Raw genomic sequence first — 9471 nt, 5'->3', positions numbered from 1 at the left:
TTTGCAGTTTTTTTGTCTAAACTGTTCTGAAATTAGTGGTAGGCAACTTAACCCATGAAAAACATTATCTTTAAACATGTAAAGAAGATATAACCTTAATTTGCAGAGAGAAATCAAACCACGGCTATAAATATCGATTGTTTTGAAGACATGCGAAAAAACAAATTAAAAAGTTTAGCCTTAATTCTTCAAGTTGTAATCCATTTCCATCCGCAGCCAAAGACGCTTGTTAAAATATTCAGTGCTCTATAATATAGCAATTGCTTTTTTTTTAAATACGGACCACTATTTTCAGGCTTCTTACGATTCAAATATATATTTTGGCTGTTCAAAAAATCTTTGAAAATGTGTGACTATTTTTTACCACATCACCTGAATACTGAGTAGAAAAATTAATCGAAATTAACGTACTTGTTGACATATTCTCACTACGCTTTTAATTTTCAAGAAACGACAGCAATATCTGACATTTGATGCTTTGATCAGAATCGACACTGAAAGACCATCACTGCTATTTCTAAATTTCTTGATTGGTTGAAAAACATATTTTTTCGTAACTTATTCAAACAAGTGTTTTGTTTTCGAGCGAGACTCAAAATTACCACTGAAAATTTAACACAAAAAATTTCCACAGGTTTACTTTCACCTCCAGGTTAAAAACGAATTAGATTTTAGCACTTTTCACAATAGTTTGAAATCAGTTTTAATTCTCTAAACGGTACACGATTATTACAACGTCAATTCGGATAATTTGATGAGACAAAGACAATTTGATGATTTTCTTAACAAGATATTTGACAATTTATCAATATTGGAAAGACAAAATTTCAATTTGATCACTCTAAATAAGAAAAAAACGATATACTTATCTCGAATAAGATGTCTCCAGTCCCCAGCTTGCTCCAGAGTCCAAGAGCTACACACTTTGTCACTTCCATCCAAAATGGTTTTACTCAGGTAACCATACATTTTCTTTGATACATCTCTGTCCAACCTAGAGTAAACAAAGAAAACGTTAACATAACTTGAGCTTTTCTTTCTTTGTTTTATTCATCTTCTATCTTCAGTTGAAAAATTTCTTTGTATTTGCGTCTTTTTTTCTAATAAGTCTAATTCATATGTTGGCAGGATCACTTTTCTGTTACAGCTAAACTGTTCTTTCTCAAGAATTTGCGATTTATATATTCAGGTCTACAATAGATGAAGCACATTTGATGCGTTTTTTACTCTTGATTTGCTAACTTCAGAGTTTTTGCAAGATCACTAAGAAAACTTTGATGTAATTACCTGAAATAAGATGATTTTATTTGTCAACTTGCGTCTGAGTCCAGGAGCTACACACTTCGATCGCGAGCGAAAATTCCGCGACTTGTTTTAGCACTGTTTAACCTGCAGGAAAGTAACGGATAAAATATAAATATAACTAGCGTTAACTTTCTTATTCTTTCTTTCAGCACATCTTATCACTATAAATTTGTTTTCAAGTTGTAGTAATCTTGAAAAAGAACTCTATGTGGAGAATCGAGGTAAAGTCTTAATCACGTTTTCATAAAGCAGCTCAAACGAATAATTCTCCTCGATCACTGATCAGCATCACACATTATGTGTAATGTTAGTTCCGAGACTTTGCTGAATCATTCAAGACAATAATAATTTGCTGTACTGAAAGACACTCGACAATGTATCGACCTTGCACACTCTTAAACTGAAATTGCAGAGTGTAAACAAAAAAGATAGATAAAAAACAACAACACGAAAATTATGGAGTTACCTGAAGAAGGTCACTTCCAATAGTCAACTGGAGCCAGATGCGAAGAGCTTCAATCGATCCAAACAGTAGTTGTACTCAAGAATCCAAGCACTTTGTTGCCGCGCTAATCTATGTTCAACCTGGAGAAAACAAAAGGAACGCCATTAGTTACTGGCATATTTTTCAGTCGAGGCATTTGCAAGAATTACCGATAGAATTTTTGCAGCGACTTTGAAAGCGTTGGCAAAGTAAAGTTTAAGCACAAACATTCTCTAAACAAGCGAAAGTAGATGTTGTGAATTGCTTGTATCTACACCAAACTTTATTTACCGAACAATAAACGATTAACAACCTTTTAAGAATTGAATGCAGACTTCTCTTAGATTTTAACTTAAGCAGATAAACAGTTATCAAACAAACCTCAACTGTTGAAACGAGGACTGTGGCGTTGTGGCTTGACAGCGTAAAATTCACAAAGGAATTATCAGTCGACCCTGAAGCCAAGAACGAGAATGGCTGTACAACATTTATTCACATCTCATACCCTGCGTAAAAACAAACAACAAACATTATTTATACACCAGCATCAGCCAACTGCAATTTGCAAATTCTTTACTTGCTGACTCAGTCGTAAAAACTCTCTCCGCCTTGTGATTTATTTTGGAACGAACGGAAACAAGGTTATGGAAGCTGATTGAAAGTTTTGTTACAATTGCTCATGTCAAAAAGTGAATGTGGTAATCGTAGAGTCTTGTTTTTTCTAGCAGATTGAAAATGTACACTGAGTGTACACGACAGCGCTCCGAAGGGAATGAAACAAGCTGTTAACAAAGCGAAACTTGAAGTGTGGAAGGGAGACAGTGCTTAAAAAAGTAACTGCGCCTGGCCAATTAAACAGAAACATGCACTCACAAGAATAAATATGTTTGGTTACCCAGTTTCTCCAACAACCTTGTTAAACTAAAAGGTTTTTCGCGGCGTGGCCGATGAGTAACTTGAAGTGAACTTCACGACGTGGTTATTCCAATGAGAATTGGAGGTCTAGCAGAAATTCAAAAACTAAAGCTATAGATAGTAACTAAATGAATTAAATAACACTGATGCAAAGAAGATAGAAAATGTGGACTTATCTGAAGGAGGCACATGGAGAAAGATGTCCGCAGTTCGTCGCACAGTACTTCGACAGACCAACAGCAAAATTACGGGTGCGCCACTTGACACTTCTTTATATACGCGATTAAAATTTATTCCTCGCATCTAACAGAAACTGAGATGTTCGATAAAAAAGAATGCATTAAAGAATTCTTTTGAAATGTTTGTAAAGAATTTTATGCCTTGAATCACTTCGACAATTTATTAACGCTCATTAAAGTTTATTCCGCGCAACCACGAAAAATATGTTCGATTCAAACAGAATGCATTAAACAATTCTTTCAGTAGAAATGTTTGTAAAGAATTTTATGCCTTGAATCACTTCGAAAATACCGCGAGAAAAGCGCACACTCGACTCATTAATGACAAATGTTACCTTTTCAATAACCACAAAAGTTCTGCCTATTAGTATATTCCTTTATTTGAAATTGATCACTTTTCGCGCTTTTTTATTGCTTGCTGGCTGCAATGCCAACGCCGGATATCGTTTATTTTTTTCATACTTTCCCTAAATTCTCTTTGAAATTATTTTAATTAATAATAATAATAATAATAATAATAATAATAATAATAATAATAATATAATAATAATAGTGACAATGTTTATATTCCTAAACGTAAATATATATATATAGCGATTGTTTTCATTTCCAAAAGGAGATTCATTTTAGATTGCACACGAACTTATATTTTCATTTCTAAAACTGCCTGTGCAGCTTATACGAAACGAAACCTTAAAACCCGCTCTTTTAACCAGCGCCACGCACTCTTCAAGACTGCAAAATCTGTCCCAAACCTAGTCCAGTCTCTGAACTCTCTCTTCCGCGTGCTATGCCAAACAAGGCTTCTAGCTATATAGACTCACAAAAAATACGACTTATGATATAAGCAATAATGATAAAAAGCTTAATTTTAATTCTCTTACTGCGCATAACCTCACAGACCCCACACTCTAAACTACGGATTCTCCGACCATCAGCGGAAACTTCAAAAACTGGTAACACAAGTTAACACGGAATTGACTCCTCAACCGAGAAAACTACACGATCGCAATACATAGGCGGCGGAACAGGCCCACCAAACAAAACTTTTGAGGGGCTTAGCTCCCTCCCCCCCCCCCCCCCACACACACACATTTAAGTGCCGAAAGTATCGTTAGCGCAGCATAAATTTTTCTTATCAAGATATTCAGTCTCGCGTTCTTTTCACAAATCGTTTCATCAGGATCGTGCTTGACGAAATAATATGGTGAAGGATTTTCAACGAAACTCCTCTCCTAAAAACGCTTCCGCCATCGGCAACTTCAGAGCGTAAATTTTCTGCCCTCCGACTACCAGAAAGCACCATAAAGCAGGGTCGTCTGAACTGCTTAGCTATGCTTCGTCACAAAACAATTACGGACACACCGGACGCTGTTAAGATTGCAAAGAGGTCAACTTCGCAAGACATTTTGGGAAATAAAAGTAGGGGTATTTCCCCCTGGGGGATGTGGCGCTTGGCTTAGTGTACGACAAGCCCCCACCTTTCAAAACGCTTCGCCGCCTCTGCAATATGTGGATTTTACACACTTCCACACATGTTAAAGCTACATATAGCCTTCTTGACTAGTGCGTCAGTATGTTAACAAGGTCAGTTTTGTTTTCAAGAATATATTCTTAGTAAGTCGTCAAGTATAGTACCTTAACTACAAGTGTTTATACTCAACTATATTCCTGCTGCGTTAGCGTTACCACGGTCTCCTGTTAAAGGAGCTCTGTCGCGGATTTTGCCAGCAAAAAATTTATATTTGTGTCGTTGGAAACCTAAAAAATAATGGTCCATTTTTATTATTTAGAGCACTGAAACTGTTAACGAGCGTCCTTGGCGGCGAATGGCTCGGATGGAAATGGATTGCAATCTGAAAAATTAAGGCTTAACTTTTCAAGTTATTTCCGCGCGTATTCAAAAAATCAATATTCAAAGCCATAGCTTGATATCTTCCTTTAGATGTTCAAAGATAATGTTTTCATGGGTTAAGTTGCCTATAGCCTGCGTTGCAAACGTAACGAACAACGGTGTTGTTCGTCTGCAACGCAGGCTAAGTTACCTACCACTAATTTCAGAACAGTTTAGAACAAAAATTTGCTAAACCCCCGTGACGTAACCGCTTTAAATTACTTTTTCTAGTGAATTTACAATTTATTACAAAACCAGAAACTCGCAGTTATTAAACATTCCTCTTTTTAGAACTGCAGCTAACAAAGAACCTTTTACTATAGAATAGTATCGATCTAGAACGCCCTGTCGCAAAATCTAAAGTTATGCCAATCATTAGCGAAATTTAGGAACAATTTGAGGAAGACACTCAGTTTAATGAACTGTAATTAGCTTAATTTGTAACCTTAGGAATTTAACTTTTGTAATTAATTTTGAATATTTATTTTTTACCTATTTATTTATTCATTCACTCACTTATTTTAATTTTTTCATTTATTTTATTTTATTTATGTAAATATTTCACTGAAAAGCCCCGTGGCCGGGACGTGGAATAAATGAATGTATGTATATATGTATAATTTATTACAAAGAAGCGTCTAGTATAGTCTGAAATTCAGCCGTCCTCTCGACCCATCCCCCCAACGAAGGGGCGCGGGCGAGAGGACGGCTGAATTTCAGACTACGTCTAGTACTAATAAGTTCTTCTATTACGGCGTACTAAGAAAAACACCAAGAAAACTGATTCCTATTTTAATCAACGAATGTCCAATCAGCGACGAAGAACTCGTTATGGTCATTTTTTACCATAGCAACTGTATAACCTGTTCAAAACACATTTAATTTCAGTTAGCTTTTTAAAGTGCTTGAGTACGATAACCCACATTTTTTTATTATCGAATTTTCATTAGCATTTTAAGATATACAACGTTTTGCAAAGATTTAATTTTTTTTAAACATTTAAGTGGCTCAAAACCACTTCCATGATTTTTTTAACTCTCCAAAACGTTGTATCCGTAACAGGCTAATCACAATTCAATTACAAAAATAGGGGTCACCAAGTTAGATTTAGAACTTAAAGATAAAATTAAGGCTGTTTTTAACGAGTTCTATTATGTTATGGTAACCTTTTATGTCATTCAAAACATAACACAGATTGCTCATCAATTTTTGAGCATTCGTTTGATAACATTATTAAAGCATCAAGTACTGATCATTGAAGACATTGGGCTGATCTAACGTATTCTGAGTAAATCTCTGGACGCACTGACATACTTAGACAGTTCTTGATTGAAAAAAACATTGGGCCATACCAACGTACTTACCTATACATGTACTAAGAATATTCTTGGGTACAAATACTGGGCCGTTCAACCGAACTTCTGTACTAAGAATAGAGCAGTTTTTAATTGAGTGACGTAAAACCAAAGAAATCACTATGGTCAATCACAAAAGACTCAGACAATCCAGTGAACCAATCAAAACTCGAAGCATGTACATGTAGCTGGTGCGAAGCGCGGGAAAACGTGCGTGAGCGAGTAATGATTGGTTTTGGTTTAACTTCCGATTGGCTGAAAAAGTGGCGCAAGATTTTTTTACACCAATCACTAAGCGTTTTTAATGCAAAACGAAGGTAAATGGGGATCGCTTTCGACACTCGTATCAGTAAAAACCGCTTATAATCAAGTGCAAACAATGGCCGTTTTAACGTATTAAAGTACTAAGAATATTCTTGACAGTTAGCAACCACTAAACCCTACTCAAGCGTACGTACAAAGAATATTAACCTTAAAATTACAGGGTCACATGACACACGGAATACTAGAGCACCGTTTCTATCCTCAGCCGCACTTAAATTGGCAATTAGCCAATCAGAAGCCTTGTCAACTGTCCTTATTTCCTGCGATATCAAATCACTAAACTGATATTGTAGGATTTTTGCCCGAATTTGGATCCCCTATTAAATACTTAATCGTACTTTTTTGGTTCGCTTCGGCGGTGTACTCAGGCTCGTTTGGTCTCGCCATGGGTATTTTGGTTCGACTGGTTCTCGCCAAAATACAAACAATGGCTCGCCACCGAAGCAAGCTAAAAAGGTACAATTGAGAAAAAAATCTCTCTATAAAGTCAGGATATACACGCTCTAGGACCCACTCGAAATGTAAATAAAGCAATTCGAAATGCGTAGCTAGTGTAACGGAAATATGCTAGGGCAGATATAATGGGCAATATCTCGACTAGTAAAAACAGTTTTCCACATTGCCAGACCTAAAGTGATATATAATCTAACGGTTCTTACAATTTGAACGTGTAATATAAACATACGTTAAAAGACATCCTTGTAAAGCAGATTTATTTTATGTTTTAACTAGTGGTAAGCTTTTCTTAGTTAGTGCAGTTAGTGTTTTTATCTTTTTTAATAATAATTGGAATTTTTTAACTGAATGGAAATACCGTGTCAAAATAAATTTTTACTACTATTACTTATTACATATATGGTAACAATAAGGTAACTACGATACGAGTATTGGGCATATCAAAATAACAAAATAAATAAAATGTGGCAATAATAATGTTTATAATAAAAATAGCATAAAAATATATATTAAAAAACGTATTTTTAAAACATCAAAGAAAATAAAAAGGCTACACTAACGTACTAACGCAATAAAATATCCCTGAAATACCAAGAATTCTCCTCAGAATCTTATCACTTTTAAGTCACGATCAATCGAGTTTTATGATCAGAGATAACCTTTAACTGTTCAAAACACAACCTTGTATCCTGACCTTTGTACTTTCGATATTGAATTTATGCACATTTTATGAGATAAAAGAGAAATGTTACGACAATATTTCAATGTCGTAAAAAAATTGTTGTTGTTCATCGTGGTAAAGTACAATAATGATAAAGTAATATCGGTTAATAGTTCACATTCAGCTTCGATTCTACCTCCAAAATATTCAAGCTTTAAAAATTCGTACGCTTGATTGAGGAGCATACTTTTTCCTATTTTTTTCGCCATGTAATTGACCTGCTTTATTTATCCTCTTCAATATCGATTTCTATAGGATTGCAAAACAATTAAAGCAAATATACTTAGCTTTATAATTCCTAAAATTAGTTTGAAAGCACAAACGTTTTCTTGAATCCTATAGCTGCGATAGTTAACGAGAGTTTGCCAGCAACTATTTCAATCTGGAATTTTCTCCTAATTTGGAAAACCGTTTGAGTCTTTTTAATCACAAGTTGTCATTCTTCTGGCATTTTTCTATTTAACTAAACTGATATTTAAAGTTAATTTTTGCTTTCACGAAAATAAACGTTTATATATTGTAATTAATGGCTACTTGTGTTAGTCCTGTGATTAAAACGAGATATTTATTTAATCACTTCACACCGAAAGACTGACCTACTCAAAAAGTCACGGAACCTGTTGTTTTTCAGATATTAGTTGTTAACATGTGTATATAAGCTGGAGTTCGGGGTTCGAAATTAAAGAAATCTTTTCTGGATTTGGTGACTACCACTCCAAGACGTTCACCTCTGCAGCGGGAAAATTTCTCTTCAAAATGCAGCGCTCGTTTGTTCTTGGTATACTGGTTTTAATTGTGTTAACTGTCTTCGCTAAAGGCTCTCCTATTGAACAGGAAAATGATGCAAATGTTATAAGAAGGAGTTCTCTTTTGGAGAAGCTTGGAATGGAGCTACACAGGTGAGAAGAGATCGGCATAAAGAAATTTTAAATACCAGTGACCTTGTATAGAGTGTAGGCGAAGTGAACAGCCATATTTTCCAAAAATAATTATACATTTAGGAAAACTTAGTTGGAGTTTGTGAGCTAGAGATGTTCTCTCACTGAAGAACTTTCGCGAAAGTGATAAAATTTATATGATTGTTCTGCACGGTTCAAGTCCGTTCTACTCGTACTCAATGATAGTTTTGCCTCCACTACACATCCGGACACACATCTCAGTTATAAATTGGGTGCGTTGGCCACCCGTCCCGTTTATTCAATCTCAACGGATAATACAAGAAATTACAAACTATGAATAGCGTTAGAAAACTTAATGCACTAGAGCCGGACACGAAAACCCCTAAAAACCAGCAAGTGGAGAAAACGGGGAACGTGTGCCCACGACCAAGGCAGTGGCGCAACCCTTGGGGTTTTAGGGTATTCTAATCTAACATGCTGTAAACAAATACTTTTCGAAATATATGAACTCACAGTGATACAATTATAATAGGAGAACTAAATATTTAAACAAAACGAAGCGTAAGCCCGCATCCACGGATGACAAAGGAAATAAAAATAAAACCAAACATTGACCAAAACGTGGCGAAGGCTGACCGTAGAATGTCTCACCTTCCTAACGGCCACCTATTACAAACTCAAATCCCACTAAACATTACACACCGCAAACCCGCGCCCAACCCTCTGGTCCGTGCCGGCAAAACAGTAATTTATGCTTATCTAAGACTATCACAAATTACATTATCTGAGGGGAGAGACGCACTGTAGAGTAAAGCGTCTTGCCCAAGAACACAACATAATGACATCGGCCAGGACTCGAACCCGGAAAACGCGATCACG

This window comes from Oculina patagonica, chromosome 9 (genome assembly GCF_052425735.1).
Source record: "Oculina patagonica isolate OP01 chromosome 9, crgOcupat, whole genome shotgun sequence".
NCBI classification, from domain to species: Eukaryota; Metazoa; Cnidaria; class Anthozoa; order Scleractinia; family Oculinidae; genus Oculina; species Oculina patagonica.
Note: the sequence above shows the minus strand (reverse complement) of the source record.